This window comes from Erpetoichthys calabaricus, chromosome 7 (assembly GCF_900747795.2).
Source record: "Erpetoichthys calabaricus chromosome 7, fErpCal1.3, whole genome shotgun sequence".
NCBI lineage: Eukaryota > Metazoa > Chordata > Cladistia > Polypteriformes > Polypteridae > Erpetoichthys > Erpetoichthys calabaricus.
In genome coordinates this window covers 136645945-136671990 of record NC_041400.2, presented here as the reverse complement: position 1 = coordinate 136671990, position 26046 = coordinate 136645945, and the positions used below count along the sequence as shown (strand labels likewise).

Genomic DNA, 26046 nt, shown 5'->3' with positions numbered 1-26046 from the left:
CGTTTAATGTATAAAAAAGTGCCTTCTTATTGTTAAATGAGGTACATTGTTGGTGTAAATTGAAATGCACTGTTTTGGAAGTGAGAGATTACAAATAGTATTTCTCTTAGTGGAGAAAATTAAACTGCTAATTGTACTTAATGATGATAAAGCATATTTAATATGTTTTGCTAGAAAGCTTTTTTTCTTCAAGGAAGGAGTAGATATCTATAAAATTTATTGTATGTTTTAACAAGGAATGTACATAATTTTAATGATTTCAGCATCTAAGAATAATTTAATTGCTGAGAATACTGTATATTGCCCTTGAGATGCTAAGCATACTGTATAAAATTCTGTGTCCATTGAGTTATTAAATGCATAAAGTGAGGTCAGCATTCTGAACATAGTCACTCTAATGTTATTTAAGGTTAAAATGTAAAGCTACAGAATCCAAATATAATCAGTCAGCACAGTGACCAAATGTCATTTGTGATTAACAGTGCAATAGAATAACAGATTGCCATAGTGTCAAAAAAATTGTTTGTGGCATGTACAAAGCTTATGATTAAAAACTTGCATGAATTATATCTATTAATACATTTTATGATTAGTTTGCCACCATCCAAATATCAAGAGAATAGAGTTTTTATAGATAGATAGATAGATAGATAGATAGATAGATAGATAGATAGATAGATAGATAGATAGATAGATAGATACTTTATTAATCCCATTTATAATAAAAATTATAAACAACTTTATAATTGAAAGTCACAGGAAAAGTCTGAAATTTTTAACTAAATGTCACAATAGAGTTTACCATAAAACTTAAGGGTTTGTTAAATCCACACTGTGCTGAAATATTTTAATAGGATGTATCTCTTATTAAATTCATCTGAAAATCTTGAACCACTTAATAGCCAGCTATCCTGAATTTGTAACATGACACAAACAGGTATTTGGTTAATATATTATTTATTCTGTTATTGGTCTGTAATTATTATTTTTTTTAAATCAATATTTAATGACTGATCATTTCTATAGTGACTACTATTGTTTATCATCAGTAAATTATACAGTAAAGCCTCCACAGCTGATAGTCATTTAGAGAAACAGTTCAGATCTTAATTAAATTTCTATCATAAGAATTATATTGTTACTGGTATTTGAAACCTTAAAATTAATTAAAGATGCTCAATTTACTAAAGGTTTGTTGAGCCCACAAAGCCATTGCCAAATTTGTGTTTTTCCCTCCGTCATCCTAAAATAGTTTGTTTTAGTCCTTAGCAGTGTATGTCAAGGAATGGTGATTTACAATGCAAACAACTGTGCAATTCAAACCAGCAGGATGAATTATAAGGTAACAAATATGCAAGTCTATCTCAGATACAGATACAAGGACAACAGTATGGGATGACAACACTTTATAATTAAGATTTGTTCAGAAAATTTGCCTTATTGGATATGGGTTTTCTTGGACATTCCAGAGAATTTTATGTTAGGCTGAATAATGACATTTCACGACATTGTTATAGTATGCGAGTGTACATCCTAGTGTGCCTTTCCAGGATCCAGCCTTACCTACACAGAGTAAGCTTTGGTTTCCTGCACACCTTTAATAGAAAAAATAAGTGTAGTAAATGGAAGAAATAATCTGTATTTAACAATGGTAATAAGTAAACACTTATTGTTGTAACTATAATAATCTGAACTACTGTAGATGTGAAGTAGTATTATTATTTCACATTATATTAAAAATAATGTCTAGCTTAATCATTCTTGTAGACTTGAAGATTAATTTTTGAATATATAAATTATAAGCAGATATATATGCATATATACAGTATGTGCATACATATATAGCTTTTACTGTGCGTTTTACACACACACACACACACATACAGTATAGATATTATATATAAGAGACCAGTTAAACAATGATAAACAATATATGGTATAAATGAAAGCAAAAATATGTAAAAAAGTGCATAAAAATGTGTAGATGTCATTTTAAACATGAGTTCTCAAAATGAACTGGAGTAAGATGGCAGATCTTCCAGCTTTGAGGACTTTCGGCAAAAAAAGGCAGGTCCAGGTAGGTAAACATTGAAGTGACGTCACTGGTGGTAAAGCCGTCAGTCTTCCAGTCTGCAGAGAGAGGAGGAGAAGAGACATTATTACATAGTGCCAAACCCAGGAGCTGCTGGGTATTACCATTTCTAGAGTCCTTAAGAGATCCCCTATGCACTTGCACTAGAGTATATAAATGCGCATTACATTATATACATACTGTATATTGTAAAAAAGACAGAAAAAATGTTTGTGGTACCATCCTGTATATTCGAATTCCTATGAAGAAAAAAATGTAGTGAGTCTCAATGGAGCCGAGTAGTCAGTTTGGTCTGTGTCGAAAACAGGACTGAGGAGTGAGGGAAAAGTAACTGTTTTTATAGCTGCTGAGGACGAAGGGATGTGTCCAAGGGGCTGGAACCAGAAGTGAGGTCACTGGTAGGTAACATTCTGGAAGTGAAGGTGGAATTAGACAGGCTTCAGTTCAGAGGGTCTGGAGGGAAGAGAGAAAAGGCGTTAGTGTATTCCTTTAACCTCTGTTCTGACATACCACGTTCATCCAAGCCCATTGACTGCCTCCCATGCGCTCGTGTTTGACTATATATAATAGATAGATAGATAGATAGATAGATAGATAGATAGATAGATAGATAGATAGATAGATAGATAGATAGATAGATAGATAGATAGATAGATAGATAGATAGATAGATAGATACTTTATTAATCCCGATAGATAGATAGATACTTTATTAATCCCAAGGGGAAATTCACATAATCCAGTAGCACCTTACTGATACAGTAATCCCTCCTCTATCGCGGGGGTTGCGTTCCAGACCCCCCCGCGAAAGGTGAAAATCCGCGAAGTAGAAACCATATGTTTATATGGTTATTTTTATATTGTCATGCTTGGGTCACAGATTTGCACAGAAACACAGGAGGTTGTAGAGAGACAGGAACTTTATTCAAACACTGCAAACAAACATTTGTCTCTTTTTCAAAAGTTTAAACTGTGCTCCATAACAAGACAGAGAAGACAGTTCCGTCTCACAATTAAAAGAATGCAAACATATCTTCCTCTTCAAAGGAGTGCGCATCAGGAGCAGATAATGTCAGAGAGATAGACAGAAAAAAGCAAACAATCAGAAATCAATAGGGCTGTTTGGCTTTTAAGTATGCGAAGCACCGCCGGACAACGCAGCTGCTAGGAAGGGAGAAATGTTAAGGTAGCCTTTCAGCATTTTTTTAGAGGAGCGTCCGTATCGTCTAGTGGTGCGAACAGCCACCCCCACTGCTCACACCCCCTCCATCAGGAGCACAGAATGTCAGAGAGAGAGAGACAGAGAAAAACAAGCAATTAAAAATCAATACGTGCCGTTCGAGCTTTTAAGTATGCAAAGCACCATGCAGGAAGCATATCACTTGACAAAACAGCCACATTTAAGCCCAGCAAGGAAGAGAGCAATGTGAAGGTAATCTTTCAGTGTTTTTTGAGGAGTGGCCAAATCTTCTAGGGGTGCGAACAGCCCCTGTGCTCACAATATATTTGAGGAGTTTTATTTAATGCGTAATACGTGCTCTGATTGGGTAGCTTCTCAGCCATCTGCCAATAGCGTCCCTTGTATGAAATCAACTGGGCAAACCAGCTGAGGAAGCATGTACCAGAAATTAAAAGACCCATTGTCCGCAGAAATCCGCGAACCAGCAAAAAATCCGCGATACATATTTAAATATGCTTACATATAAAATCCGCAATAGAGTGAAGCCGCGAAAGACGAAGCGCGATATAGCGAGGGATTACTGTACAAAAAACAATATTAAATTAAAGATTGATAATAATGCAGGTAAAAACAGACAATAACTTTATATATTGTTAACGTTTAACTTCCGGGTGGAATTGAAGAGTCACATAGTTTGGGGGAGGAACGATCTTCTCAGTCTGTCAGTGGAGCAGGACAGTGACAGCAGTCTGTCGCTGAAGCTGCTCTTCTGTCTAGAGATGACACTGTTTAGTGGATGCAGTGGATTTTTCCATAATTGATAGGAAGCTGCTGAGCACCCGTCGCTCTGCCACAGATGTCAAACTGTCTAGCTCCATGCTAACAATAGAGCCTGCCTTCCTCACCAGTTTGTCCAGGCGTGAGGCGTCTTTCTTCTTAATGCTGCCTCCCTAGCACACCACCGTGTAGAAGAGGGCGCTCGCCACAACCGTCTGATAGAACATCTGCATCATCTTATTGCAGATGTTGAAGGACGCCAGCCTTCTAAGGAAGTATAACCGGCTCTGTCCTTTCTTACACAGAGCATCAGTATTGGCAGTCTAGTCTAATTTATCATCCAGCTGCACTCCCAGGTATTTATAGGTCTGCACCATCTGCACACAGTCACCTCTGATGATCACAGGGTCCATGAGGGGTCTGGGCCTCCTAAAATCCACCACCAGTTCCTTGGTTTTGCTGGTGTTCAGGTGTAGGTGGTTCGAGTCGCACCATTTAACAAAGTCATTGATTAGGTCCCTATACTCCTCCTCCTGCCCACTCCTGATGCAGCCCACGATGGCAGTGTTGTCAGCGAACTTTGTGTTGGAAGTCCGATGTATATAGGCTGAACAGGATCGGAGAAAGTACAGTCCCTTGTGGCACTCCTGTGTTGCTGACCACAATGTCAGATGTGCAGTTCCCAAAACGCACATACTGAGGTCTGTCTTTAAGATAGTCCACGATCCATGCCACCAGGTATGAATCTACTCCCATCTCTGTCAGCTTGTCCCTAAGGAGCAGAGGTTGGATTGTGTTGAAGGCGCTAGAGAAGTCTAGAAACATAATTCTTACAGCACCACTGCCTCTGTCCAAGTGAGAGAGGGATCAATGTAGCATATAGATGATGGCATCCTCCGCTTCCACCTTCTCCTGATATGCAAACTGCAGAGGGTCAAGGGTGTGTTGAACCTGTGACCTCAGGTGGTGAAGCAGCAGCCTCTCCATGGTCTTCATCACATGTGATGATAATGTAATGTGTAATAATATTATATATAGATGCAAGTGGAAATCAAAACGTTTTGAAACTAAATCTGACAGGAATGTTTTATTGTTTTATAAGTTGAAAAAAAGTTAGCCTCTGTGTACTACAATGTGTGAATGCCCTTTTTTCCAAAGAAGTCAACAAACCAAAAACTGCATAATCAAAAATCTTACTATCATTGTATTTCTGCTGCTGGAGAACCATATGCCTTTGGAGATTCATTCTTATCTAGTCAACTTGTATCGGGACCAGTACCCAAGGATTCCTTTCTAGTAGAACGTTACTCAAAGATGACCCAAAGTCTGGACAATCGTCAACGTTATTAATAGAAGGAAATGTTGACACTATGGAGTGAATCTTAATGGAGATTAGAAGTATGCTAGCATTTAAGGGAGCAGACACTATAATGGTTAGTTATAGATCTGTGAAATGCATTCTTAATGAACAATTAAATAAGAGCAACATCTGTACATAATGGGTGCCCAGGATACTGACTTCTGAAAAATGTCATTGCATCCAGGGTTCCATGGAGAATCTTCAGGTAAAGAATTCAGGTGGGGAGAAATTTTAAAAATATTTCATAATAACAAATGAAACTTGGATATATTACTATGATCCAGAGAATAATAAATAAACACCAACACCAACAAATTCCAAGCCTCAAGCCAGTGCCAGCAAGTTAAATTTTTTGTGATAGTGTAGTTCACATTGATACCTCAGTAGTTACACTTTACCAATATTCTGCTAATTTGCTTTAATACTTCTCACAGCCAGTCAATCAAAAATGATTACTTGTGGGTGTTGTGTAAACAGCGGCCTTTTTATAGAAGTTCAATATTTGACAGTTTTTCTTTTTTTTATGAACTTATTTATTAGTTACTAGTCATATTTAAAATTAGAACTGATCTGGCTAATGGCTTGTAACTGATAGTAGCCACTAGAATTCATATAAATGGATTTCAAATTTACCAACGAGTTGTATAGCATGCAAGCACAGGCACTGGCAAGTCATGATTGCAGTTCAAACAGGCTGCAAACTTGGAAGGAGTTACGAAAAGGACCCTAAGGCTGCCTTATGTCTGCGACACCTGAAACAGTAAGAGACACTGAGGAAATGAAGGTGGGGTGTATTAAATACTCCTGTAATCAGCTACTTGTACTGCAATTGTGAGTGCCTAAGCAGCTCACTTTACCGCTGAAGCTTCTTGTCCACAGACAGGGAGAGTGACGTGCTGGCACAAGAGTAAAAGCAAAGCGAAAAGGTTTTAGAACTCGTCTATTGTCTGTTTTAATGGGAAAACTTAAGTCATTTTCAAAATGATGGATGAACTGTCTATGCTTATAGCAGGCCATGGAGCGTACAAGTACAATGGAATTTTGTGATTTACAGAGAGCTGACGTAAACCTGATATACCAGACACTGTTTTAAACACTGCTTTTTGTAAAAAAAAAAAAAAAAAAAAAAAAAAAAAAAGGAGCATATTACACTTAAAACTACAGTTTGTAATTCAGACATTGAAATTCTGGCATGTCGGAATTCATCCATGTTATTTTACCATGGAGATAAATTGCCTCATCTTTATTAATATTTATATTCCTCCCTCCACAAATTGGGACCTATCAATGGAAATGATTCATTCTGTCACTAACATTTTAATGATGACACTCTCTGACCCTGCAGTTATAATATGTGGTGACTTCAGCCATGTGACTTTTTCTGTTTATGACTGGTTCCACTTGAGGAATTAACAAGCTGGACCTGCTGTATTCAAATGTTAAAGATGCCTTTTAGTGTAATATACTTGATCCTTTAGGCAAATCTGAACACAACCTGATTCATTTCATTCCCAGCTATAAGCCTGTTATTAGACCACAATCTGTTACCTCCAGAATAGTGAGGAATTAGAGCCTGGAGGCGGAAATGGTTCTAAATGCCTGCTTCCAAATGACATACTGGTAAATTATGTCCAAGCCAAATGGGGACAATGCTGAGGGACAGTGTTACTATATTAAATAGTATATTAACTTCTGTGTCGACACAGTGATACCCACAAAGATAGTGCATTGCTTTCCAAATAACAAACCATGATTAGTAAGGGAATGAAAGATCTCTGGAATGAGAGATTCTGAAGGACATACAGCATGTGCTAAAGAAAACGCTGACAGAAGGAAAGGAAGCTTGCAAAGCTATAACAGAAAACATGTTCACTCACAATAACATATAGGATGTCTGGTATAGACTGGGTATAATTATGGGACACTATCAATCCAGGGCTCAGGAGCTAGAAGGGGATGTGGAGAAAGCTAACGCCCTGAGCCAATTTTTAATAGATTTTCCCTCCAACCACCACCTTCTTCCAATGACCAGTTTCCCCCCATCATCCCTACTACATTAACAACTCCTACCAAGTCAACTGGAATGGTCAGTGACAAATTCACCTCTGACCATCAGTGTGGTCTGTCCATAACTGAAGACCTAGTAAAGAGACAACTGAGCAAGCTACACAAGAGAAAAGGAGTCGATGGAGTCAATCCTCAAATTCTTAAGGCTTATGCTGACCAGCTTTGTGGTTTTCTCTGTCATCTGTTCATCCTGCATTTTTCTGTTCCAAAGGAGGCAGGTGCCTCTTCACCTAGTGACTAGAGACCAGTGGCACTTATGTTTCACATCATGAAGACCTTTGAGAGACTGGTCCTGGTCCTCATGTGGAAGCACACCTGGACCCACTGCAGTTTCCCTATTATACAAAGATTGGAGTGGAGGATGCAACTATCTATCTGCTGCCACAAGGCTTGTTCTCACCTGGACAAAACTGGCAGCACTGTGAGAATTATGTTTTTTGATTTCTCCAGTGTCTTCAGTACCATCCAGCCATCCTTGTTAAGGGGTAAATTCAGAGATATGCAGGCGGATGAGCCTGTGGTGTCTTGGATAATGGACTATCTGCCAGGCAGACTGCAATTTGGGAGACTCAAAGACTAAGTGTCAGATATGGATATGAGCAACACTGTAGCACTGCAAGGAACAGTACTGTGTCAGGTCATATCACTTGCATAAATTCTCAGATGATTCTGCACTTATGGGTGTATTGATGAAGGGGATGAGACAGAGTATAGGTGTCATGTGGAAAAGTTTCTTTCTTGATGCAAAGACAATTGTCTGCATCTTAACATAAGCAAAATCAAAGAACAGGTTGTTGACTTTCACCACACCAAAGAGCCTTTATGTGCAGTCACTATTCAAGGAGTGGATGCAGAGGTGGTCCACTCCTAGAAGTACTTGGGAGTCCATATTAATGACAGTTTGGACTGCTCTTGGAACACAGAGGAACTATATAAGAAAGGGCAGAGCAGGCTCTTTTTACTTAGGAGACTGTGTCCCTTTAACGTGGGAAGTGACATTCTTCACATCTCCTATAACTCTGTGATGGCCAGTTCAGTTTTCTACACTGTGGTGTGCTAGTCTGGTAGCATCTCTTCAAGAGAGGCCCACCGAATCAACAAGATAATTAAAAAGGGCAGGCTCAGTCATAGGACACACTCTGGACCCCATGGAGGTTGCAGTGAAAGAGAGAATTTAAACAAAACTGCACACCCTCTCTCTGACATACTAACACTACTGGGGCTCCTTTATACTAACAGCAATCTGCATATGCCTCAGTGTGACTGTGACAGCAAGTCAGAACTTTTCTTTCTTTTTAATTTTCTTGCTTTATAGTCATTCCAATGTGTATTTTTGTATGTATTTATTTAAAGAGCTTCTGGCTTCTGTAAAAACAAATAAAATTCTATCCATCTAAAAAGAAAGAAAGAAAATATGTTAGCCATCCCAGTGTTCCAATGACTCTGCAATAGTTGGACATGCTGCTCTGTAAAACTGTGGATTGGAAGAAATGTCATAACCCAGCCAATTCTCTAGACTTGGAACTGCATTCAGTTTGAACAACTTCTTCTATGTGACATGCTATGTCAATTATGGAGATGTTATATTGGCTACAGAAGAGTGAGTGAACAAATGAGTTGAAGTATGTTATGTAAGCAGTATAGAAAAACTTGATGAATATTATGACAACTATATTAGTGTTCATGGGGGTTCTGTTAAACATAAAACTTGTTTGGTTTTTCTATTGTTTATTGTTTTATACTTCAGGCTGAAAGCATTTTGATCCCCATTAATGTATAAACAATATGTATGTGTAATGTGTCAATATGTATGCAATAATAACAATAATATGTATTTTGCCACAATCTGGCCGTTTGTAGTTAAAGTTTCAGGGTCTCAAGCATATATTTCTTTTATTTGCTTTTTATTTTTATTTTTTGGTGGAGTGTGTGTGTATGATTTTTTATTGTGCACTAATGGCAACTCAGAGCTACAGTGTTTCAGCCAGTGGTGTTTGATTTGTTTTCAGCTCTAGTAACTGAAATATCACACATCTGCATCTGCCACAGGCCTTAGTGCTTTTATAATAACAATATTCTTTTTAATGACCTTATATAAAAGATATGTGCCCACTTCTATTATAATAATACATTTTCTTATTAATACCCATTACAAAAATAAAACAATTCATCCTTGTCTGGCTTATCGATATACAAGTAAATCAAGCAAAAAAATCTAATAATCAATATGCTCATTTAGAGCATGCAAAGGTACAGCACTATGACTGATGATTTCAGGTTTTGCTTCAAGGACTAGGAAAAGGCTATAAAGGAAAACCGACTATTATAAATTACAGTAAAATGCAGTGTATACTTCAACAATTAAGATTCCAAATTGTTATTCTTTTCTCTTTGTCAGAAATGAACACTTGACACACCTGCTCTCTAGTCAATCTTATTCTGCTCTCATTTACTTTATTCTTTCAGGGACGTTCTATATTTTATCAAATCTGGTGAGGATGTCTAAGGTATAGACTACAACATATCTACAAAAACTCTTCACCGTATCAATGAAAGAAGTATTTAAAGCTAAAAAGAGTAATGTGTTACAGCAGTGCTTCCCAAACTCGGTCCTGGGGACCCCCTGTGGCTGCAGGTTTTTGTTCCAACCAGCTTCCGTTTTAATTGAACTCCTGGGCTAATTAAGTGATGTGTTATTTCCCAAGTTCTGTGTTTAGGGACCAATATAGAAATTAGAAAACTAAGTTTGCTAAAAAAAAAATGTAAAATGTACCAAGCAGTTCTATAAGAATAATGTATTTTTTTTCTTTTTAACAGTATTTTCATCTTCATTCTACTTTTCAAGGTGTTCTAATTGTTTAATTAATTCATTATTTACTAATTAGTGGGTCTGACTCTAAAGTAGTTGTAGCCTTTGATTATTCAGTGTGTTGTTTGCCTGGGTGTCTGCTCTGCTGGTTGTCATTATTAAGATACAACGAAGGGGGAAAAACTGCACAGAGAAAGGGCAAAGTATAATGAAATCCACAAAAGAGAGTTAAGCATTTAAATCTATAGCAAAAGCAGAAATATTTACTGTATAAATGTCTTATAAATGTAAAAATCATACTGCTGTGCTTTTCTGAATGTCGAATAAAAGCTAATTAAATGAGCTCAGTGTTATCAGGTGTTGTCACTGATTAGGAATCTGGTTGGAACAAAAACCTGCACCCACAGGGGGTCCCCAGGACTGAGTTTGGGAAACACTGTGTTACAGCATATTGCAAGTGAGACAGAGTTTGAAGAAGCAAATGTAGGCCCTGACGTCCTCACCACTTTATTAAGAGAAGTGAACGGACTTCTGTGCTGTCTGGGTGGGAGTATTCACCTTGCTCAATAAAAAACATTTGCTTGACACCACTGTGTCTGCTTGAATTCAGCAGTGCGCAGAATGCTTCAAAATTGAAAGGTCAGAGGAATACAGGTATTATACTAGTAGTGGACATACATTAATGGAAGTAAAATGCATAAGTATATGTACCAAGTGCAGAATGAATATGTATGAGTCTAATACTGAGTTTATAATAACTGTGATAGGATCTGCTGAAAAATGATGACAATGACCTATAAGCATTTGCTTCTACAAAAAGAGGTGAGTGAAAAAGAAATTAGTAAAAGGAAAGTTAAAAAAATACTAATGACTAATTGCAAATATCATACTAGAGTAAAGGGGTGGCGCAGTAGTAGCGCTGCTGCCTCGCAGTTAGGAGACCCGGGTTCGCTTCCTGGGTCCTCCTTGCGTGGAGTTTGCATGTTCTCCCCGTGTCTGCGTGGGTTTCCTCCAGGCACTCTGGTTTCCCTAGTGTGTGCTTGGTGTGTGGGTGTGTTTGTGTGTGTCTTGCGGTGGGTTGGCACCCTGCCCAGGATTGGTTACCTGCCTTGTGTCCTGTGTTGGCTGGGATTGGCTCCAGCAGACCCCCGTGACCCTGTGTTCGGATTCAGCGGGTTGGAAAATGGATGGATGGATACTAGAGTAAAATAAGAGAAAACTAAAATGGTACCCCAGGAATGAACCTGAAAACCCCTGCTGTAGACCAAAAGCATCTGTTTATGTGATACAGTACATGCAAACTCTAAACATTATGATTTAGAGCAGGGGAAAAAACAGTGCTGCCCTCTGTCATTAGTACAATTTTCTATTACTATTGAACCCTTCACCATCCTATTTATCAACAAGCAGATACTCAGGGAGTTGTAAGGCAGGGAATAGAGCAGAAAACACTCCTTCTGATGAAATTATAATTTATATTAGTAATTCATATTTATAACTACCAGGTGCATTTGACATATTGGAGGACTACCTCTAAATATCTAGATTATTCATACATTTAAAAGAGAGCAGTCAGTGCTGTTGCACTACGCCTTGCTTTCAATCAATTTTCTCTTACTGACTCACAACATTTAAATGTCTTGGAGTCAAAAGTTATAAAGAAAAACTTTTGTAATGTATTGGAAAGCTTTAAGCGTGATATTAATAGATGGTCGTCTCTTCAACTTACATTAACTGTTAGAATTAATAGTGTCAATATGAACATGAATAGGCTATTATGTCATTTTTGGAACATTCATGTGTATATTAATTAATACCTCTTTAAAAAAAGTAGACAAAACTGTAAGAATAATGTTTATTTCTAAACTGTATTACACAGATCTAAAGTAGAGACATAACACTGCTTAACTTCCATTTCTACTACTGGGTCATGAATATTCTAACATTTTGGAGGAAATCATAGGGAATGAAATAACAGTTAGCTTTGGAAATTAAATCCTGTTTGAATTCTTCTTTGTATGGTTTGCTGTTTTACTTACTATTACTAACTACTGTCAATTTAGTGGGAATCCAGTGGTTCAAAATTCTTTCAGAACATGGTACCAATTACTTCAGTTTCTTCCATCTCCTGGTCATCATATTTGGTCTCATAATAAACAACATTTTACACACTGCCTCTCTGGTATTTAAAACAATTTTGTTCAGTTTGTTAAATCCAAGTCCACCCATCACAAGATAGTGGGAAAAGTACTGTGAAAAGCTTCTTTAGAATTTGGCAGGCATTTATTAATATTGACCTTACATGTTCTGGAACTCTACACCCTTCTAGATTCTCCAATATCTTTGAGTGACAACCAAAAAAACAGGTTATCTAATTTTAGCTCTCTGGATATGTTGAGCATGGTATTGAAGCTGAATTTGAATTTAATATAAATTTCTATTATCCCTCATTGTATATTCAGGTACTCTGGCTCATTCTTAATGTAATATATCGTTATAAAACTAATAAAGGGGTGAAATAAAGTTGTTCTAAATGTAAATCATGGCTCTGAGGTGATGAAAGGCTTTGATGATGAACAGAATGTACATGATAATGTCCACAGAACAAATTATGCCACGATAGACTGAAGCACACTAGAGGCTGCTTCATACTTCAGTAACAGTACTGCAATAAAACTGTTATCCTCATAAGACCTCAAACCACTTTTTTCAGAATGAAGAAAAGGAAATAACACAGATAATCATGATGGAATACATTTAATGTAGTAGCAAGATGGTTTAAGTAAGGTCATTTAATAATATATCTAAAATGTTTGCTGTCTCTATTAAGTTTGCTTTATGTGCAGACTGAAATTGTCAGTTGTTCTCATTAGCTGTTTCTAAAGATTTTCAACTGATAATTCAAAGTAATCCAAACCAGCATATTTCTCTTTCATACAGAGAAATGGCCTAGCAATGACAAAAGAATAAAATGAGGATGCAGCACTATTTCTAACAGGTATCATTTATATTGTCAGGTGTGGACTAAATACACTTGGATCAGAATTTAGTTCAAGCAAATATGACAACTGACATTTCGATTTTCTTTTCAAAAGAGGCCATTGCTTACAGTATTAGTAACATTGTTTAGTATCATTTAGATTTTGCGTTGCATTGGTTAGTCTTGTCTTTGAAATCGGCACTCACTTCTTTTCTAACCATTTCTGATAGGCCGGCATTGATAGTGATGAAAAGTATTTAATCAATGCAATCAGTTTGTACTTATCAATAGATTTATTAACAAATAAGAGATCCTACGAAAATGACCACAAGCACCATTTATTTTATATAGTTCCATTACATTATGAGCAAAATTACAAGATACTTACATATGGTTTTACCAGGTTAAGTGACTTGCTCAGGATTACATCATAAGACACCAGAGGGGAATGAACTAGTACTGGTTGAATGAACTAGCAACTAGTCCTGTCCTGTAGTCAAACTTACCCTACCAAAATATTTTAAATTTGGGATTTGATTATTTGCTTTGTTGCCATATGTCACAAAGAGGTTGTAATTCTTATAACCTTTCAGTGTAGCATGCAAACATATAAAACGTAATTGGCTTCCTTAGAATACAAGATCATTCATTTCCTACAGTAATTCATAAATGTGCATTAATCAGCAGTCCTGCAGTATAAACTTTGATGTTACTAACAGACAAGACACAGGAGCAGAGTATAAGCTGTAATGGGACACTTCGGTTATTGGAGTTGTGGGGTCCCAGCCGCAACACCTCCACACTGGGAGGACCCGGGACACTAGATGGCAACCCCACTGGGCTGCAGCGGTGCCTCGGACTTCCGCAGGGCTTCATGGGAGTTCGAGTTTGGTACAGCCCTGTTGGGATCCGCAGGCGCCACCAGGGGTTGCTGCAGTAGGAGCTGCTGAGTCCTTATGGGCAGTCCTTCCACCTCACCCGGAAGTGCTGCCAGAAATCATCAGTCATCAAGCACCTGGAGCACTTCTGGGTGCATTATAAAAGGAGCCAGCAGCCACTACTCAGGGGCCAGAGTAGGAAGGAGGAGGACAAAGCTTACTGAGGAAGAGTGGAGGAGAAAGAGAGAAAGAAGGACTAAGAGAAAAGAGAGAGAGATAAGGATTGGTGTGCTATGCTTATTGAGACTGTGTTGTGCCTGTGGGAAACAGGGATGGCATTTTCCACGAGGTGAAGATAAATAAAAATAACTTGTGTTTTTATAACTGTGCCTCTTGTGTCTGTCTGTGTTGGGTTGGGTGACTGGCACGCTCCCTAGTGGTTCTGTCACAGAGTTCATCTAAACATGGAATTGAAAAGCAGCCAGCCATTTTTGCAATGGAGATCAGCACATTATTTGTTTACAAGAATTCAGGAGATATGACATGTCACTCTTGAAATTAGCTGCCAAAGAGCTGCAGCTGAGACAGTTCACAAAAAGACTGGCACACATTCAAAGTTACAGAAAGACAGTATGTTGAGCATACCATGCTCTCTAAGCACCAGCAATGGGCAACGGCAACAGCTGAGCACTGGGAATGAATCTTATCTAAACTAGACACACGTTTTCATCAATGTCTCGAAACCCGTCAAAGTATCCATCTTCGGTAGTTTCATATCATGACATATCACTCCCCAGGTACTCACAACATGCGTTTTCACAGATAATGTTGAGTGCCAGGCTCGATCAGGTGAAGAGAAATTCAGCTAAAGGAAATCTAGCCATTAAAAATGAGACCCATCATAGAAAGAAAAAAAAATCTTAAATAAGTGCTATCTTATAATGAAGTTAAAAAAGGATTTTAATTTTATCACTGATATAAAGCAGATGCTGATTGTCAGCTAGGGAGTACCAGCAGCCATTGCAAGTATTTTTGTACTTACCCATTTACTCCAGCCAGTATTTTCCACTATTTTACTCACCAAACCAACATGGAAAGCCTTTAAAGCTAAGAGATATTATTGAGGGGCGGCACGGTGGCGCAGTGGGTAGCGCTGCTGCCTCGCAGTTGGGAGATCTGGGGACCTGGGTTCGATTCCCGGGTCCTCCCTGCGTGGAGTTTGCATGTTCTCCCTGTGTCTGTGTGGGTTTCCTCCAGGCGTTCCGGTTTCCTCCCACATTCCAAAGACATGCAGGTTAGGTGGATTGGCGATTCTAAATTGGCCCTAGTGTGTGCTTGGTGTGTGGGTGTGTTTGTGTGTGTCCTGCGGTGGGTTGGCACCCTGCCCAGGATTGTTTCCTGCCTTGTGCCCTGTGTTGGCTGGGATTGGCTCCAGCAGACCCCCGTGACCCTGTGTTCGGATTCAGCAGGTTGGTAAATGGATGGATGGATGGATATTATTGAGAATGCTGGACATTACTTTTAATTACTGAAAGGCACAGAAAAATAACATTTTTAATGCTATTTTCTGTAAATCTATAATCTATTTCTTTTCTTTTTTATAGTTGTAACTTACGTCAGCTAGTGTTTTTCCCAGATAGCGGCTTTCGGTGTTACTATTTACATATCCCTTTGTGAAGAGTTGTTTTTTGCCTTGTGTTAAGTGAGATGGGCAGCAGTGACCACGTGACCTGGAACTGGATAAATGGGAAAACAGAAAGATGGTTAAATTTCATATTGCAAAAAGTTTTAGAAAGTTCCTACTCATAGAACTCTTAATACTAATTTCCTAAGTTTATTATTTTATCCGATTTTTAATTTTTTTTTCGAAGAGAATGACATCATAAAATTGGTACATTACTTCTGCTAATTTTTTCTCAGTTTTCTGCTATAATGATGGAATGTAATCATTTTAACACTTTATAATCAATTTTAGAAGAAATAAACAATTGGGAGTCTTCTGACATATTTAGTAACCATTAAAAATAAAATCGAAGATTTTAATAAGGTGTTGTTTAAACATAATGGTTATAAAGGACGTACATAATCAATATATCTTCTAAATGTAGAAGTGTCATCTTCATGTGTCTTCCTTTTTTTAAGACAATGTAACAATGAAATACTACAGCTTTTACTAGTCTCATCTGAAATAGTATTAAGCTTTAAATAAAAATGCCTGGAGAAACAGCACATAGGAGAAGGCCAGCAGGATGATTTTAAGAAGAATTTTCAGAAATGTCCTAAGTGGCCTTCAATATAACCATATCATAAAATGCATATTCACTATCCAAATGCATCTGCAATCTTCCAAATGTGACTGTGTATTAGCATTTAACAAGCCATCTTGCCCATCTCTCAAAGTGTGCTTTTAATGTGCTAAGAGAGTCTACTGATTCAAAATAAAATATTATTTAGATGTCACTTGTAAAGTAATATATGGAAGGAGTTCCTCTGAGATTGCTAACCTATGGCTCAGCCATTATTTATATTCATTGCACATTGCACTTACTATAGATAGTACAGTGAAACTTGGACTGTGAAACAATGAAATAATGCCTGCCACCACTATGCAGTGTACAAATAATGAATTACCTTTATTTTAAATAATTATGTTTAAATAATTTCACTAAATAAAAAAAAAAACAAAAAGGTATTGCTTATTTTATTATTGAGGCTCAGGGTATTGTTTTTTTATACTATAGAAATCAAATGTACTTAATATATGTCTGCCCCCAATTTATAGTTTTTTTAATAAAAAATGAATTTGTAGGAGCAGGAAACCTTAATCATCTGAGGGGCTTTAGTATACATTTAGTATACAGATATATATTCTGTTTTTGTTCGTGGGGCAGCCAGATTCTATTAAGTTGGATTAGGCAGTAGAGAAGAACACAACCTGCATGATACATCAGCCCATAACTTGGAGCACAGAGTGTAATCTAACTAGAGTTTGAATCTGCATAACACAGTTTGGATTAACAAATCCATTTATATGAAAACTAGTCATTTAGCCCGTTACAATAACGGGCGCTAGAACAGTAGTGCATAAACATTAGTAGGAACAGTCTATATTAAATGGCAAGGGACTTTGACCTCATTCTTTTTGTTGGTCGTATTTTTCTTTCTTTCAGCCTTTCTTTTGTTGATGTTTACTTGCTGAGCTGACCGTTCTTCGTGGGCTGCCACTGTGTATTGTGTGTCTTTAATTTTCTGTGACAGTAATACTGTCTTGTACGGCTCTATTCAATAAGGGCGCACACAAAAAGGCGAGCTTCAAAAGGGCGACCTCAATTGAATGTGGCGAATAAAGGCGTTTGTAGATAATTTAGTTCAAATGGCTCTGGAATATGTGAAGAGCAACAAAGGTGCAGATCTTTATTTACGCGCGCCTTTATTCGCTGCGCCCAATTGAGGTCGCCTTTTTGTGCGCGCCCTTATTGAAGGATGCCGTCTTCTACGTCCGCTGGCTTGTACATCCGTAATATACCTTTAATTTTCTCTGGCGGTAATACAGGCGTGCGCGTCGGTAATATGCCTTTAATCTCCTCTGACAGTAATACTGACTTGTATGTGGCTGTAATATGCGTCACTGTATTGTGTACCTTTAATATTTCCTCTCGCAGTAATGCTGGTTTGTATTTCCGTAAAACGCCTCTAACTTTCTCTGACAGTAATATCCCGCATCGCACCGTGCCCCGCGCATGCGCACTTCATCAGAAGACACCCACACACGGACACCTAGATGCACACAGGGATTTTATTAAAGAGGATACACTGCATAAGTGTTTGGTACACCATAGAATATCTTAGAATATTTTAAGACAACACACTATGTTCTCAAAAATGATCACTGTTGAAAAGCATGACCAAAGAACTGACATTACTAGAGTTAATTCAGGCTGCTTCTGCAACTGGAAAAATTGGCAGACATCTGGACAGAAAAACAAAGAGATTATACCTAAATATTTGCAAACATTCCATCACTATACAGCAACACTGCTGTTAAATTTGTTACTGATTTGATGATTACCTTTGGATTGTAACTAAAGCTGCAAACATGAATTTTGGGTAAAATGGTAGTGAAATGTCTATTTATAGAGGTTTGTAGCTCTATTCTGTGTACAGGCTATAGTTCAGTAATGCTATCTGCCCATGCTGAAGAAGTTATTCTGTGTCTCAGCAGGTCAGGTTACTTGTGTGTTTAATCGCTTGGTTTTTGTCTAAAACATTAGACTGTAGACTGCATTGGGATCTAAGAGTGAACCCAAATCTGACTGCAATGAAGTGAAAACCTGGAGTGGTAAATTTAAGCTTGGAACAGTGTAATAGTTACAGAGGATTGGCATTGCAGAAAATATTATAAGAAGAGGACCATGCATGGCCATGACAAGAATAGCAAAGATAGAACTGGCAAGGTCATAAGTTGTAGCCATGTCAGGAATCTGTTTAAAATATGGCCAGGAAGTGTTAGATAGTAATTTTGTGAAGTGTACCCCAGAAATAACTCCAGTCACACAAAGATGGAAAAGAATTTATTAAGGGAAGACCCCCCAAGTTTTAGAGATGGAAGCGAAGTGAAACACTTGAAATTGTTATGTGGCTGTAACTTGTAATATTGTATATATATTGTTTGCATATGTGTGTGTGTTTGTTAGGAAGTCATTTTTTGCCTTTAGTATTTCTAGGGGCTAGTGAAAATAATTTGAGGGATACTATGTGTGCAATTTTGGTCACCACGCTACAAGAAAGACAGCATCACTTGAAGCTGTGCAGAGGAGAGCAGCCAAGTGCTTCCCAGGACTTAAGAGGATATTTTACTCTGAGAGACACAAAGAACTAAACATGTTTGGTCTGGAACTAAGGAGACTGCATGGAGGCTTAAACCAGGTCTTTAAAATTCTCAAAGGCATGATAAAGTAGATCCAGTAAAATTCTTTCAACTTAAGGGTGAATCACGCAGTCAAGAACACCAGTGGAAATTAAAGGGAAGTACCTTTAGGGCTGAAGCCAGGAAGCACTTCTTTTTTCAAAGAGTTGTGAAATTCTTTGGAACAAACTACCATTATATTTAGTTGAAGCAGAAACCTTGACATCCTTTAAGTACTGTATCTGCATGAGATATCGGGACAACTTAGCTATTAGCTAAACAAATGAGCGTGATGGATTGAATTGTCAAATTTCATGTCCTTGTTTCATTATGGTCTGATGCCAGGAAACAAATAAAGACTGGTGATAGCTGAAAGCGTGTATGATTTACATGTGCGCTCTGGAATAACAGAAACATTTTTGGAGGCTGTTGTGTTATTTTTAGTCCCTTGAAAAAGATGTAGATTCTATGTGTTTCACGTTATTGGCTTAACAGTAAGTGCAAGTATATTTCTTGCATGCTTTATGCCTTATCAGGCATGGGCACCTAGAGCCACCTTCCTCTCTCTTTTCCGTGTACCATCGAAAGGCTGCCCAGAGCCAATGCCTAGCTTGTCCCACAAGGTTCAGCGAGGACACCACTACTTCCCACACCAATAATATAAAAAGTGATTGATTAAAGAAGACGGTGTCAGTGTTTGATGACTCTTTTGCCAGCACTATTTATAGCAAGGCTGACAATACCCATATTTTCTTTTGATTTTTTGCTGCTGCGTAGTTGTCTTTTTGTTATAATTAAAAGAGATGACATGGCTGCTGCCCCAGCCTTTTGCTTGTTTATTCTAGTCTGCTTTCCGGGTCACATTAGAGCTTATAAAACTATTTTTTCATAAAACATACAGTATGTTGCAAAGGTATGTAAATAAATGTGCTTGGCACTGGACATGAATTCATTACATTAATGTAAAACTGTCTTATGACCTGAATGGGCCAGTGTATGACTTTGACATACATTTTACTACAGGTTTTTTTTACCAATAATTATTTACCTGTAACAGCACACTACACTTGACTTGAGCATTCATAGTTTTCAGACTCTTTCTCTGTACGTTTAGCATTTGTTTGCTCAGAGGTTGATGCACTTGCTGCTTCCTGATCCGCTCTTCTTTTCTCCACCCTAGCGGCTCGCTTCTTCTCTTCTTTCGTCGGCATCTTTTCGCATTAAAACTGATTAAGTCAGTGTTTGTATTGCAATTACTTAGTATGTTTTCTTTCATTTTTTACTTAAGCTGGCACTTAAGTTTTCAATCTGCCTCAAGAATGATTTCAGATATGAAGGTATGAGGTAGGGGAAGTCACGGCAAAGGTGAAGAACGGCACCCATACGCATGTGCCACACAGCCGCCCTGCTGGCCGCTGCTGAGAGTTGATTCTACAATAAAATAAAATAAAAATAAAAACAGGAATAACCTTGCAGGTCATTCATGACCCCGAAAGTGAATAGTAGACATCACTTAGTATATGTGTACCAAATTTCAAGTCAATAGTTCAAACGGTTTGCAAGCTACAGTCGATTTAAAATCCTGGACAGACAAACGAACAGCCATGGTAGGGTATTACATATAAAGATTTGGTGCCAAGGAACTCCTGGAAATGTTAAATGGGTTGAATATTATCCAGTTAGTATAAATTGGGGCACTATATAGTAATGAGAAGAGATTGAAAAGAACTGAACAGGATATGACAGGTGACTTGGTTGTAAATAGACTTAAGATTCTGCTACACTGTGATGGATGAAGACTCCTTTTGCTGTGACTAGGAATGATCCAGATCTCGGACAGCAACCTTTACTGTTTTATCTTGTTTCATCACTTTGATCATTGTGTGTCAAAGCAACTCCAGTAAAATTGTGCCTGTTGGCTGTGTGTTTAATTAGTTGTACTTCATTATTTCTGTGATATTCCACATGCTGCAGACATGCAGTCAGTCAGGGGTTTATCAGTCTGAATTAGCGGGCCCAGGTGTGTCATTGGCCTCTGTAATAAAGGGAGCATATGGTGCCAGTGAGGAACAGAATGAGAGGGGAATCAATTTTGCTGCATACATCTCAGCATGTCAAGAAAATGTTGGGTTTTCAAAAAAATGTAAATTATGGTAAGCAGGGGCATAATTAAGGGCATTAAAGTGATATGCATTTAGGCTAAATGTCTTAAATAGCCCAAAGTAGTATGGCAGGGAAGACCAAGAAGAAGACAGGTACTTTATTCTTATGATTTTTTTACTGTTGTGACCATGTAGGGATGTAAAAAAAACTAGCATCTACTTGCATCCATTAAAACTAACTTTCCATCTTACGATTTAGGAAAAGACTTCTTGTAATAACCCAGTGGAAAAAAAAAGAAAAACAAAAAAGTCTTTAATGTGAAGTATGACATATCTGATTGTTCTGCATAGTTCCCCAAAGAAGTTTGCTATATGGGGTTTACAGCACACCATTTAAAACAGCAATTTCTTTCTGTATCCTTCCTTCTGATCCCTACCCTCATCTCTCTGTCTACTGTGTGTTTAGCCTTTTACCTTTTCTTCATTATTCAGCTTATGCTCCCCAAACACAAAGTCAGATGTCTTGCTTTTATGTATCTTGTTTACTTCTTGGGTTACTGAACTCATTCACATTTGGGAAAGAAGCATTTATTAAGTTTGCAGTGTCTGCAGTATCAGTTTCTAATATCTGCAATAACAAGCACACATTTTAAAGGCCGTATTATTGCCCTGTGTATTGTTCACACTGCTCAGTTGCCAAAGGTTATGATATAGATGTGATTACTGCAGCAGTTAAATTGTTATAGTACAGAGGTAAGTGGGATATATGACTCAAGAGTACACATGTAAAACATACTTTTTCAGACATTGACCCTAGGTGTCCTTATTTCCCAGCATGTTATAAGAGGTAACACTGATGATTCACTCTTACAGAAGTAGAGAATGTAATACTTTCAACAAGGTTTTAAACATTTTAACTTTATTTGATATGGAACATAAATATATTAAAGTATACCTGACAAAAAGACCAAATTCAGGTTACATTTGTAAACTTAAGTAATTCAGTGGCTTCCAAAATCAGATCTCGGGTACCCCCAGGTTCTTATTCTAATCAGTGCGTCATTCTTTTACTTGATTTCGTTCTTTAGTTCATTAGTTTGGTTTGGCTAACATATATTTGTAGTAAATTCATAAATATTTGCATTCTGCATATTTCCTTTACAGATTTCCTTTTAAATTACCCTCTTTTATGTAGAGTTTACCTTAATGGTTATCCAAATGCTGATTATTAGCAATAAGTAGTGTAGACTTACGTGCATTAATCTTACAAATGAGCTGACAAGTGATTGTGGCACTCAAATAATTGCTCTCCTTTAGCATTTAGTGCTGCCATCATTTGGACACAATTAAGTGAGCAAACTCTGTACAAGATGAAACTTAAGCATTTAAAGTTTGGCAAACATACAAGTATATTTCATAATGTTTTAGAATAGTATAATAAAAAATGATATCTCAATTAACAATGAGATTGGTTAAAAGTAAGAAAAATGAACTGATTGTGATATTGGTTAGAATAAAAACTTGAAGCCAAAGGGGTTCCTCAGGACTAAACTTGGGAACCACTGGTCTAACACTTTGAAATGCAGTTCATGAAATGTAATTTCAACAATGGTAGTATCATTACCTCACTGGCCTTTTCTAGTTTAGCATTTGTGCAGATATATAGAGAGATATGTAGGAAATTTCAGCAACCTATAAGTAATAACAGTATTTAGATATGTGCAAAAACTGCACTCGAATCTAAGTGTAGAATGAATGCATAATAATACACAAGTGTTTAAAAGTTTAGAATAACCCAGAAATGTTCATGTTTTTGATAAAATTGATTCATTTTTATCAAGGTAGCAATAAATTGATTTTAAAATATTGCCAATGTACTGACTCAGAGCAACAATAAGGATTTTTGATGATCAGGAAAGAAAACATAAACAGGAGATGAGCCAAAGTAAAAACCAGCAGGCAATTCAAGGTATGTTATAATAAGAGCAAAGCTCTAAAGCCTGGAAGTAATTCAGCAAAAGATTTACATGCTAACATGGGGATTTATCCACAACCACGGATAAGAAATGGCCTCTAGTGCCAACCTTTCAACGCATTGCATCAATAAAATCAGATGCAGCAACCTCTGCAGCCAAACTTACTGGCAACCGGGTGCAACATCCGTATATTCAGAATGAAGATGGTTTTATGGTAAAATGTTAAAAATTTCCAACTTTCTCAAAACATTTTGAAGAAAAAAAAGCATGTTATTTTTATAACCCTTGAATTTCTAAACCCCCAAACAAATAACAATAACAACAACATTTATTTATATAGCATGTTTTAATACATATTGTGTAGCTCAAAGTGCTTTACAAGATGAAGAAAGAAAAAATATAAAAATAAAATAAAGCAATACTAATTAACATAGAATAAAGTAAAATCCAATGGCCAGAAGGACAGCAAAAAAAAACTCCAGAGGGCTGGACAACAAAAAAAAAAAACAAAATCTGCAGGGGTTCCGAGGTCATGAGACCACCCAGCCCCCTCTGGGCATTCTACCTAACATAAATGATCTCAATCAGTCCTCATGGTTTTTCAGTCTTTACGAAGAATTAGATGATCATGTGGACATCTGGCCTTCAATCCATCAATATAAGGACTGCATGGTGCTTTGATCAGGTAGTGGTGGCGCAGGGCGCCACAACAGAAAACTGGAAAAAGAACAGCCGGGAAAGTAAGGGTTAGTATGGCTTGCAGAGCCATGAAAAAAACAATAATTAAATGCATATGCAGAATATCAGGGTTACACTAAATTGAAGCTATAAGAAAGCCAGAAAGCCATGTTAAAAGAATGGATTTTTAGCAGTTTTTTAAAGTTCTCCATTGTATTAGCCTGGTGATTTCCTATTGGTAAGCTATTCCAGATTTTAGGTGCATAACAGCAGAAGGCTGCCTCACCACTTCTTTAAGTTTAGCTCTTGGAATTATAAGTAGACACTCATTTGAAGATCTAGATCTATTTAAAAAAATTAGCTCCAAAACCCACAAAAAATTAATAAAAATGACTATACACAACAGCCAAGACATTACCAATGTTGCAAATGGCAAGTACTGCTTGAAATGACAAATTTTTAATTTATTATTTACATACACCTTGAAATCCCCATTTTCAGCAGCCATTACTCCAGTGTCCTAATGATAAGCTCTCTTAGCTCTTCCTTAATGAATCATGTTTAAATGCTAAATTTGTTATTACAGAAACCTTTGTAAAAGTGTTGGCACAGCTAACAGTAATTTGTCTTGTTTTGTGTTGCAAGGTACTTGCCTTCCTAAAGTTCAATTCTGGATTCAAAATGTTCAAAACAAAACAAATATCTCAAGAAAAAAGTCAGTCTATTGTTGCTTTGTGAAATTAAGGTTATTCCGTAAAGCAGATTGCCAAGAAACAGAAGATTTCAGTCAAAGGTGTCCACTGCTGTGTTGACACCTTGACACTTGATCTAATTTGGACAGAAAAACATGTGAAAGGCACAAATGCTATAAGAGGATAAGTACATCAGAGACCATAGTTTGAGAAACAGGTGCTTTACAGGTCCTTAGTTGGCTGTTTCCATAAATAGTGTACTCCAAATACAAGTGTCATCTGCAACATTAAACCAACAATTCTGGCATTCTGGTCTTAGAGGCAGAGTTCCAAAGAAAAAACAATATGTGAAACTGGCAAATAAAAAAAAAAAACACTGAGAAATCCACCATTCAATGCCAGTGTTTTTCTGCCTATATTACTTTTCTTTTCAGTACTGCAGATGGCACTGGTACCAAACACTTAGTAAATGGACCACCTGAGATTATACTCCCTGGATGAAGACCGAGGTTAGGTAAACCTTGAGTTTCCATGACATTCATCCCAGAGTCGTTGGTTTTGCTACTGTTGACCTGTACCCATCGACAAAATCATCTACCAGGCTTCTCTATTCCTCCTGTAAAAACGTACACAGCTAATGATTGTTGTGAAATCTGAAAGTGTTCATACAGTAGGTAGCACAGTTTATAATTGTATGCAATGCCTGACATATACAGTATACAGTGAACAGGACCTTCAGTCATGAGCTATGTTTTTCATGTGTTTGTCTGAGTGTTCTGGAGGTGTTGCTTTAATTCAAAAGATATATCGCAAATAATTATAATAATAAGTGGTAGTGCTTGTGTGAGACCCATGTCCTACCAAAAATTAGTCCATACCTTTCACCCTGGATAAATCGTGACTTTTTGCAATACATATCTTCTCAGTTTGACTCACTTTTGCTTAAGAGAACCCTGCAGTTATAGACAGTTTGAGGTCAATAAAACAGACCTTCTTATTTCAAGCTTACTTTTTCTTGGAAATTCACAAATATTCTCACTGACAAGTGGTTCATCCTCATACACCTTCCATGGAAAACACCCAAAGGGCATCCTCACTGAATATCCAAGCTACTTGAGCTCTCTCATCTTGATGCAAAAGTTCAGCTCCAATGTCGTCAAACATTTACAAGCTTTGAAATCACTGGAAAAAGCAGATATGCAATTGAACAATTAGAATATTTTGATGGTTTAAATATACTAAGAACGATTGTATCACAGGTCAATGTGTCAGTTACAACCCTGTCAGGGGAATACTATATGTAAGCAAGACTGGTTAGAAACTGAAATCCAGATTCTAGTGGGTTTGTTTACCAGGTGAAGGAAACTCAGCATTTAAGTGATTTTCATTTTTTTAATATTTGAAGTAATGCAATTTAAAATAATTTGGACTGTGCCATGCCCTGTCATTAACTCCAATTCCAATTTAACTGTATGAGCTACATATGCTCTAGCCCAGAGGCCTGTGAGTACTTGCAATAACTGGCTAAATTGGATTGTTCTTCGATCCTC

At 37.3% G+C, this 26046-nt stretch overlaps 1 protein-coding gene across 2 annotated transcripts in view; it reads left to right on the top strand.

Moving 5' to 3' along the window:
• The window catches only part of pde4d (phosphodiesterase 4D, cAMP-specific), a 974428-nt gene that overhangs the window by 73983 nt on the left and 874399 nt on the right, over positions 1-26046 (top strand). The gene's annotated exons all lie outside the window — the stretch shown is intronic.